This window comes from Manacus candei, unplaced genomic scaffold (assembly GCF_025592945.1).
Source record: "Manacus candei isolate 608988 ecotype Guabito, Panama unplaced genomic scaffold, ASM2559294v1 h1tg000007l, whole genome shotgun sequence".
NCBI lineage: Eukaryota > Metazoa > Chordata > Aves > Passeriformes > Pipridae > Manacus > Manacus candei.
In genome coordinates, this window is record NW_026138055.1 from 1,066,888 (window position 1) to 1,078,130 (window position 11,243).

Genomic DNA, 11,243 nt, shown 5'->3' on the forward strand with positions numbered 1-11,243 from the left:
TAAAGCGAAGAATGTCCATGACCTAAAAAAGAAATTAGCATGCAAGTTGTTGCTTAAAGAAAAAAATGAACTCAGGGAAGTAATGACAGTTTCATTTGCATGAAAGCAAATAGGATGGTTTAATTTGATGTAATACGAGGTATTTTCCAGAACAAAAAGTGGGATTTTGGGAAACTTTTTAGTGCCAAAGGAAAAAAAAGTTGTTCATTTGCACATAGAATTGAGATCTACTGGAGAAATCAAGTAACTTTCAAGGACAGCTTTCCCTCCAAATACTGCTTTAAAGTATTGGATGCAGAGAAAAAACTTGGGGATTTTAAAACTGAAACCTCACAGAGGTGTAAACAGAAGGTGGTGAGCATGAATAACATGTGGGTATAATAAATATACTTTAAGTATATGTTCTGAGATTAGAATGCAATGCTAGGAAAACCTTGGTCAAATAAAGACAAAATATCTATGTGAAAGAACCTAAAAAGCTGCTGCTGAAGTACAACGTCTATGTGGTAAGAAAGGTTTCCCAGGGAGAAAAACTATGCCAGGTCTCTTCTGACCAACAAATTTCAAAGGCACAGCAGACTCATGTCAAGAGAATCTTGTAAATAAACTTTCCCAGCTGCCTGCTACATTAGAAAGTCAAAGGCAGATAAATCAGTTTGGAAATCTAAATCAGTTAGCATGAGAAAATTGTCACAAATACAGTAAAGTTTGCAAAGTATGCAATTTGTTTATTTATGTTGAACATCAGTACTTTGGGAGCCATTGGGCAAAACTGAAATGCAACACCATGATTACAGACTGGGTTAAAATCTGGCTGAAGTTAGAGGTGGGAATGTTATACTTCTCAAACAAGAATCCATCATGCTTAAGTTTGGATACAGAGAAAAGTAACATTAGTGGCCTTCAGATTTCAGCACATATCAACACACGAAACAGAGCACATTCAAAAGTTATGTGAATTATGGGGGAAGACATGGCCTTTTTGCTTCAAAGGAGAGAGAGAAATATCAAAATATATTGCAAAAAAAAAAAGTGAAGGAACAGGTAATCAAGGACACACAGGAGAAGAAACTGAAAATAGTATTGAGAGAGAGGAATATACACACGCAAATAGGTTTGCTTGTGGTCTAAGGTTTGGGATAAAATGCTTGCTCACGAAACAAAGATGATGCTTCTTTGCCATTTGGTTCCTATTATCTCTAGGGAAAATGAGAATTTTGCAACTTTTATAAAGAAAAAAAAGGCAAAGAATTATTTGGTTTTGCAACCATATGTTCCATATTCTTATTTTTTCTCCTACTACAAAAAAACTACAAGCCCCACATTTCTGTTGGACAGTTGTTTAAGTCATACAGGTAATCTGGACAACATTCAATGAAAACCAAAAATGCAATAATTTCAGGTAATGGCAACCTACGTATTCACTTAAACCACAGCATCCAGAAGTTAAGCACTTGAAGAAACTTCCATCTTTCAGCAGCAGCAATAACAGGCAAAAGCAGTAAAAAGCAATTGCTATTTCATCTTATGTTCAATAACTCTTTTTCCACCTCCTTTCAGAATAAGATTCACTGCTCCATGAGAGCACTCTTTTTTCTTGTTAAGCAATGCAAAGTTCAAAGAGCATAATGAATACTAATAAGAGGCAGGAATCAAATAAAAAAATAAATCAAAAAACATACACCAGTACAATTAGCATCATGCTGCCCTTGATTTGGCTTCCCCCATCCTCTCTTCTATTGTTCAGTATAAATCTCTCTATAGAACTAACTCTTATTTCTTTGTTTCTTCAATTTTTTCATGTTAGTTATTCTCCTTTAACCTAAAACATGCTTTGAATTCAAAACACTTTTTTCTTCTCATTTTATCATTTCAATAATTTTATAGTTTCATGTGTTCTTACATCAACTGTGTACCCCACCTTCAACTTAGCTCTCCAGCTGTTGCCCGTTTTCCTGCTTTCCAACAAGGACATAAAAGAATTAGTCAAAATCTCATCTACTCACAGTAGACCAACTTACTAGTCACAACAGCATTCTCCAGTAATCTCTCAACCTGTGTTACCACCTCCTCCTTACATTTACTGCAGCAGCTGTACATTCTGATATTAATTTACCCACCTAAACAGGTCAGGAAGGCACTGTGAGCAGAGACATGGGAACAAACAGAAACAGACTGTAGGCAGCTCTGTGCAAAGGACAAAGGAAATCAAACAGGAGAACCAATGAACAGGAGAACCAATGAACAGGAGAACCAATGAACAGGAGAACCAATGAACAGGAGACACGAATAAAAATGGGTAGCATTAGATCCCTTTCTGAGTCACTACAGCAATGTAACTGTCTGTACTACTAAAATGAGGCCTGGAGTCTAAGTCTTTCCCAGTAAGAAGCACTGGTGATGTTCCTCGTTCTGCTGATCAGGGGTTCAGGACAGGGAGTTGAACAGTGAGGCTGGACACAGTGGTGCTGTAGCCAAAAGGTTTCTCTTAGAACCAGTGTTGCAGGAAGGCCTGCACGTGCCAGTGCTCTGACATATAGACCTACAGTTTTGGTCACAAGAGTATCCAAGCCATTTTGGGAACACTCCAGTGTGCTCCTCACAACACCAGTAACTCTGGTAATTACTCTATTACAGCATTTTGCACAAGGTCCCAGCTCCTCCCATCAAGATAAAGCCTGACAACACATGACTATGTATGAATACATACATGAACAAAGCCTGTGCTCACCACAGGTGCAAACAAGAATTCAGTTATAATCTGATACTCATTTTATTCCCAATTGGTGCTACAATTTCTTTCAGGAGGTAAAATTTGAGGAGCCAGACTTCCACAGAAAGTTTGTATCACTAAATATTCCTTAAAAAAAAAACAACTCAAAAATTTGAGTAAAGAATCAGTCAAAACAAAGGACAGTGGGAATGGGATCTAAACAGAAGCAGGAGATGAGATGGAAAAAGGAAAGAACCAAATGAACACCATGGTTCCTGGTAGCTGAAGAAGGAAGCAAGGACACTGAGGAAAGAAACAAGGATACTGATGAAAGAAACCTTGCCAAACTTGAAGTTGGAGCATCCTTGGTTAGAGTTGTTCTGGCACATCAGGATTACCTAACATATGGTAACAGGGCACTTACCACACAGTGCACGGCTGTGTGGGTGGTTGTGCAATTCCAGCTAGATAAACAAACAGTTCTCTCATTCATTTCACTACTGACTAGGTACTCAGGCTGGTATTCATGAGAAAAGTCAGATTTGTTTCGATCTTAATTCTCCATTAAGCTCAGACCTTTCATATTACATTTTTTTTCCTATTATGAATATTCTTTCATCGGAATAATTTACTTCTCTTAGTATAACCTGTTCACAAACCTTACCAGACATCTAAATGTCGTCACTCTAAGTGTAAGCAGGAATCCAATTCTGTCAAACATTTCAGTGAAAATTCAAAGTGTTACACTGTAGTTTGTCAAGAGCAGAAAAAACATACTTACATTGCTATTAGGAGCATGCCTGATTTAAATAAGAGAAAACTACCTCTCCTCTATATCCTGTAAACATGTTTTGTGTACAAATGCATGCACAGCACCACTAAAGCTGAAACCTTGAAATTCTGCTTCAAATATTTGGTAAAAATAACCTAGACATTATCCAAAATGGGGATCATCCCTTTTTACAGAAAAGGTGCCTTAATTATAATAAATCACAATAATAGAAAAAACAGTGTAATTTAAAAGAAATTCGAGCTATCAATAAAAAACCCCCCAAAATAGTGAGAAGAGTGCAATTAGGAAGCTTTAGAGTAAATCTTGTCTAATTTACTGGTAAGTCTTTTGGCTTGGCAGTCATATTGGTAATTTTGTTTTACCATTACCCATACACAATTTATTGTAATTGCTTTGGTGAATCAAATGATGCAGATAAATAGGTAATGACCCATCAGTGTCTACTCTAATTTAAAAAGTAGGAAATACGAAATAGAAGTAGCAGAAAGCATACTGAAAACCAACGGAGGTGCCCCCTGAGTCAGTGGATATTTGACCCACTTGAGGTTGGATGTCGGGAAAACTAGAGTTCCACAGGGGTCAAAGGCAAGGATGAGTTGATGGATAAATTCACTATGGATCTTAAAGACCTCAATACATCTGTTCCAGAAAGTGCCTGGGCTGCAGTTTGTTGAAAGCTGAGTGGATATTTACAGAGTGGAACTAGGTGAAGTATGCTTGCCTTTTTCACAGGCATCTGCTTAGGACATTGCCAAAGACCCTTGAAAAAAATCACTGACTTCAATTGCTTTTATATTCTTAGTAATTCCATGATGAAAAATATTCTCAGTGCTGTTGCTTACCCAGTTCTGTAAACGTGTGACCACTTCCTCAGTGACATCATATAAGCAAGTGCCACAAGAAAATAGGTAACTGCAATAATCCCAATTAATAATTGAATTCTTCTAGTCTCTGAGACACAAAGTCTACAGATTCATATCCAGATTCTGTCACAGGCCCATGTAGACGGACTCTCACATTTAACTGGACATCACAAAGTCCCAGAGGGCCAGGAGTGTACAACACCTAAAAAATAAGCATCTGCATCATCCAAGCCATTGAAGTCTTCTCATGATAAGGCTTTATCATTACACTTTAGTTGCAGGAAAAGAAGCTGTCTCATCATTTTTGCAACACAACAAAAAACCTACTGGTAAGAATGCTCCCAACAACTGTCACATCTCAACAGCACTTGATCATTAGCTTAATTTCTTTAACAACACATTTCCATACCAGCATTTACACTGCTTCCCTGAACCTGCTGCTCACCTCCTGTCTGGCACAGGCGTTTTTCCTCTTCTGTAATAAACGCAGGCTTGAAGGCAGGTGCTAACAGTGGTGATGCTCTGGGACCAGTCCTGAGAACCACCCCGACAGACAGCGGGTTCCTGAAGGGCGTACGCGCCTGCCAGCCTTGCTGCTTTTCCAAACCAACAGCTCCTCTACTAAAAGACGCTTCTTTCCACCTAAAAAATCTCATCTCACTTCTAACTCCTAAAAATTTATAACCTTATTTTCCTCTTTTCCTACTTACAGGCCCTTCAGGTCACAGACTTTTCCTTCATTTCTTGTTTTATAACCTGCCACTTAGATAACAAGCACCAGTCAGGCTGCGACAGATGCTTCACAGAAACACGTGCTGACATAAGAAAAAAACCCTACAAGCAGCATCACCTCAGCTATTTTCTGGAAAAGGAGACACCGCTTGAGGACTGGTTTCCTGAAGTCTCCTCCCAATCCATGACAAAACAAGTCAAGGGAGCACGTAGGAAGCTTTGCTTACTGCACGGGGTGCGTTACTCCATCCTCAACCGCACGCCCGGAGCGTTATTTGGCGGAACAGGGCTCTACAGACCTGACACCCGACACAGAAGGGATGGGGGCACCTCCCTGCCGGGCGAGGCTCCGGGTCAGCCCCGTGCAGCGGCGGGGGGTGACCGGCCGCCGGCTCAGGGAAGCTCTGGGAGGAGGCACAGGGGCAGGGGACGGCAGGGTCGGGCCCTGCGGCACGTACCTTCCCCGTCCGCAGGCACTCGGCACGGCGGCGGCCGGCGCTGTCTCTGCCGAGGCCGGGCGGAAGCAGCCGGCGAGCAGGGGCGGGGGCGGCGGGGCCGCTCCTTCCGCCGGGGCCGCGCGGGAGCGCCGAGGGCGGGCCCGACCCGCCTCTCGCTGCTCCGTGAGGGCGGTGGCTGCGACCCTCAGGGGAGGGGAAGCTCTTCCCTTCCCGGGCCTGGTGCTACCCGTCACCCACCATCCGCTTGGGAACGGCGGGACCACGAGCGAAGATCCCCCGGGACGCACGTCTTGACGGGGGTGGGGGGTGGGTGGGGGTCCTTCAGCCTGTCATTCACGCTTGCCCAAACCTCGCAGTTTCTTTGGGAATTCTGGCAGAGAAAAATAAAAAAAAAGATGCTTTTGGAAGAGCAAAATAAACCGGGCTTCCTAAGAAATGGCATCATCCATTCGTATTCATCCCTCAACGTGTTTGAAGGATAGAATCAGAGAATCATGGAATGATCAAGGCTGGGAGAGACCTCCAAGATCGTCCAGGCCAGCCGTCAGCCCAGCAACTGGAACCCTTGAACCACTGAACCACATCACTCAGCACCAGATCCAGATGCCTCTTAAACACCTCCAGGGGTGGTGACTCCACCACCTCCCTAGGCAACCTATTCCAGTGCCTGACCACACTACCAGTGAACATTTTTTTTTCTAATATCTAATCTGAATCTCCCCTCTCTCAAATAAAGGCCATTTCCTCTTGTCCTCTTTCTGAAGATGGTGAGAGACCACCCCCACCTCATTACAACCTCCTGTCAGGTAGTTGTGGAGTGCAATAATGTCTCCCAGAACCTTCTTGAGACTAAACCCAGCTCCTTCAGCCATTCCTCATGAAACAGGTTTCTAGACCTTTCTCGAGCCTTGTTGCCCTTCACTGGACACACCTGTGAGGCCTTGGAGTCAGAACAGATGCTCTATGAAATGTTGGTTCCTTGTGTGGTCAAAATCAAGGCTTAGTCAAAAATCAAGACTTAGTAGCCATTTGGAAATGAATGCCATGATTGTCACTCTGTGTGATGGTGATGTGCTCACTACTTTTCTGGAGTCTGCAGGTTCAGTAATTCTCACCTCTCAGAAAGGGTACAGTAAAACTACAAAAGATCTAGAAAGTGTACCAAAGTTTTTCACAGATGTGAAATTCTTCCACATAGGGAGCACTAAATAAAATGGAAGTTGGAAGACAAGCTGATAAGAGAAAGAACTTGGGGAAATAATGACAGTAGTTTGTGAAAACAAGTTGAATGGACAGTGATTCCTCATTGCAATTTCTAATGCAAAAACTGTGGTAAAAAAAATTAAGCTCATAGGCAGAATTTTCAAAACAAAAAGTACTTTAATGTAGTCTTAAACCTCTTTGGAAATGTCACAGATTCCTAAAATTTCACAGGAATTTGCAAAAAGATAAGGCAGGTTTATGAAAAGGAAATCCATCAGGGATTATTAAACATGGGAATACTGCTTAGTAGGCTTAAAGTAAAGGAAGCCCTGAGAGCTGTCATTCTTCTGGAGATTGTAGCAGGGAAGCAGCCCAACGTGCTTGCCTTTTCCTTACCACAACTGTTGGATGCTGCCAAAGACTGAATGGACTGTTAGCTTGATTTAATACAGTTTCGATGTTCCTATTTGCAACAACATTCACATCAAGTCCTGCAGGTCATTTGTTATTCCAGAACTCAGTTTGTCTAATGTACATTTAATATATAGAAGAATCATCTAGGTGCTTGAGCCACTGTTGATCAGACTACAACATTTTATTAAACTCTTTATGAAATTTTAATGTCAGCAGCAGGTAAGCTCATGGGTGAAATTAAATAATGACTGTGTGTATTTAATTTGATATGAAGTTCGTAAGTTCCTATAGTGAAGTCACAGAAAATACTCTTTTTCACTTTGTAGAAGAGGTACTTTACCCTGGTCTGTGGGCAAAAGGAAACTTAAGTAGGAAAAGGTCATTGTTCCACATCTCTGTGGAAAAAAATTAACTTGACATAGTGTTGGTTGTCTCATTGTGCCCTTTTGTGTCGGTACATGTGGATATTGTGATATGCCCTTGAGTTTGTTCCTAGCATAAATGGCAGCAATAGTGTTGCCATATACACACAATAGTGTGTATTATAAGACTGAAAAAGCCAACTGCAATCTTTTGGAAATGGAAGTTGATTGGAGATTGTATATTTTAGGTATCATATATATAGTATTGCTCTCATGTGATTTTTTTTTAAAATATATCAAATCAGACCAGCAAACACAAAACTTTGAGCATGGGAATGGTCTAATATCAAGCACTGGTCCCAGAGTTTCTGGACATGCATAATCTTTGCTTAAAGAAACAGCACCCTTGAAAACAGTGAGCTTAAGGTGGCTTAGGCGCATAAAAATTTTGCTGTATCAGGGTGAAATAGAATAAGTACATTTAAGTGCTAGTTTAATTCAGGGATAGGTAAAAAGTAGAATTTATGTTATGAAGCTTGGGGTAGCGCTTTATAAGGTCAAATTTTCATGAGTATTTTGCATTACTTCCCTGGTTACGTTTTTACTACTACATAAAACAGGACCAGTGAGTGTCCTTCAGAGCTGTCCTAGCAGCCTTTGCACTCTCACCCATCACATACTCTCACACTGCATACAATCTAGGTTTTGTGAAATGGAGAAATCACAGTGGATTTAGCAATAGTCTTTACATTTTTCAGGCACTTATAAATGAAAATACCTCTACACAATATAACAATTTTGTCTAATGGCCACAGTGGTACCACCCGTGTCCAAAAGAAGACTCAGGCCAAGTCCTAACAAGTGTAGATGTGGCCAGGCTGTGGCCCCTTGGCTGGTTAAGGGTCCCTGGTGTTGTTTCATTTAACTGCAGGGTCAGGGCCTCTGACAAGGCCCAACTAGGAATGTTTTATATAGCCCGGTACCAGGCCTTGAGGAGTATTGATGTTGAAACAAACAAGCCTGGAATATTTTTACTGGCATCAAATGAGAGGCACAACAGCATTTAAACAGCTTTGAGAAGTTTAGTTGGTAGTATCTCCAAGCACCAAATAAATCTGCAGGAGATAGGTTCTTCTGGCCAGGGCCCTGGAGGCCATCTGCTGTGGACTTGTTTAGTAATGTAAATAATACAATAATTGCTATGACCTATATATTTAAGGCTATTTTCATAGTTCAGTTTAAAATACTTAATCCAAAGAAAGCACAATTAATGTCCAATCAAAATATAAAGTGCCCTTTACATGTCAGCAGTTACAGGATAGCAAATCCTGTCAAGGAACAGATGGAAGTGTCTTTGTTAGTGTTGCCCCACAGATGAGTGGAAATTAGTTTTCATGCAGCAGAGACATAAAAAAGTGCATATATATACAGAGTTCGCTGAAAGTGCGTAAATACATGAAAAAAAGTTGCTGGTAAAACTTCCTGAAGAGGCATTTGGTTCTTGAAAGTACCCACTAGTGTAAAATGTACTTGTACTTAGCTGTTAATGCAGCTGTGTGTACTGGAACAACTCACACAGCAACTGCCTCATATTTAATAGCTGCAAACTGTAATATGAAATAAAACATTGAATTTCATGAAAGTAAATTCCGTTTATAAGTGCATTTGAGAACTAGTCGAATAATTCGTTGTTTCTTTTTCCCTTTGCCTTCCCCTGTTACTGTCTAAAACTGACCATGAAAACTGTAAGTCGTGAGTCACACCAGTGTTTGGCCAGAGATTTTCTGATGTTTCAGAGGGTGCAGGCTTCAGCTCAGGTAGAGAATTTAGTCTCTTGTAAAAAGTCAGCTCCAGCCCTAACTATTGCCTAAACCCCATGGATCACATTTTTGCTTAGTCTTTGCAGAATAGTGTATTTTATTCTGAACTGCTATTTATGGTTCCTCATATGTGGTTTCTGTTTAAACAATCACAGAACCATATGCAGAGTTAGAGGGAGACAATGAAATACAAACCACTGGAAAGTGTTGAACATTCCAGACACTTTTCTACACTTTTTCATTCTTGTTATTGATGAGACCAACTACTTTACCCTGGAGGTCAATATGCAGCAAAAACCTGTTGTGGTAATGTTTGTGTTTTAGTCCCTATGCAGATAGTAAATTAAAATTATTTCTGCTTCAGCCATTTTGAAGATATTTAATTATTCTTCTTTACAACAGGTTTTGCATAAGTTTAGGTACACTAAATCCCCTAAAAAGTCATGTATATTGTGGCTGTATCTTTGATAATAACACAGTATTCTTCATATTCTAAAACTCTATTGTTGGTGAAATAAAATCTGTGACTGACTTTTAATTTGTCTTATTTGTCTTATTTGTTTTATTAATGTCTTATAACTTTCACTTAATGTATGTCAGCATTACATGAAAAAAAGTTTTACATTTTCAAACCCTTGTTCTCCCCTCCCCACTACCATTATATTGGTGCAGTACTTTTCAGGGCAGAGTAGGTGACTTTGATTTTCTGTTTGCTTGTGTGATTTTGTAAAGAGATGTAGTTCCAAAACAAACATGAAGTTTAGACATCAAAAGAAAGAGAGGTCAACCTGTCTGCTCCTGAGTGTAGCACAAATGGGGAATAGAGTACATGGATAAGTGTAGGTACATAGATATAATTTTACTCTAGAAGTAAAGCATAGGACAGAAAAAACAAAATGCTTATTTTTCTACTTTTCACCTGCACTTTTAAATTTCACTTACAGATTCAGAGACTCACGGAAGGATGACATTGGAAGGTCTAGAAGATGGTCTAGACTGATCCCCCTGCTCAAAGCAGGGTCAGCTGCAGCAGGTTGCTCAGGGCTTTGTGACCAGCTGAGTTTGAATCTTTCCAGGAGCAGAGACTCCACAGATTTTCTGGGCAACCTCTTGCAGAGTTTGACCAGTCTCACCGTGAAAAAGTTGGTTTGGGATATTTTAATTTTTTATTTTATTTCTTGTATTTCTGGTTGTGCCCACTTCCTCTTATCATGACACTGGCTCCAGCTTCTTTACTCCCCTACATCAGTTATACCTGTTGACAGGAGCTCCCTGAGATTTCTCCAGGTTAAACAGTCCCAGCTCTCACAGCCTTCCCTGGCATCTATCCCTCAGTCATCTCTATGGCCCTTTGCTGGACTTGCCCATGTAAGTCCATGTCTGTCTTGCAATGGGAGCCCACAGCATTCCAGATGTGGCCTTACCACTGCTGTGTCAAAGACAGGGATCAGTGCTGTTGACCTCCTAGCAATGCTTTTCCTAGCACAGCCTTGGGACACTGTTGACCTTTCTTTGCTGCAAGGGCGCGTTGCTGGCTTACAGTAAAATTGTTGTCCACCAGGACCCCCAAGTCCTTCTCTGCAGAGCTGCTTTCCAGCAGGTTGGTCCCCAGCATGCACAGGCACGTGGGATTATGTCTTTTCCTGGCGCAGTGATTCATATTTTTCATTGTGGAACTGTGTAACATTCCTCTGTGCCCACTTCTGCAACTCATCAAGGTTCCTTTGAATAGCAGCACCTCCACCTCACTCCTCCCAGTTTTGCTGAGGGTCTGCCCTGTTGCCCAGGTCATGAGTGCAGTGATTGGATTGTACTGGTCCCAGTATCAACCCCTGAGTGCACTATTAGAGAGTGGCCTTCAACTGAAGTTGGTGCCACTGATCAC

General features: G+C 41.0%; 1 protein-coding gene across 1 annotated transcript in view; it reads right to left on the reverse strand.

The window, feature by feature from the left end:
• Positions 1–5,818, reverse strand: part of LDAH (lipid droplet associated hydrolase) — a 117,644-nt gene extending 111,826 nt beyond the window's left edge. Inside the window, exon 1 of the mRNA XM_051810588.1 lies at positions 5,560–5,818. The gene's annotated coding sequence lies outside the window, so the exon portion shown is untranslated. The remainder of the gene's footprint in view (positions 1–5,559) is intronic.
• Between the last annotated feature and the right edge of the window lie 5,425 nt (positions 5,819–11,243).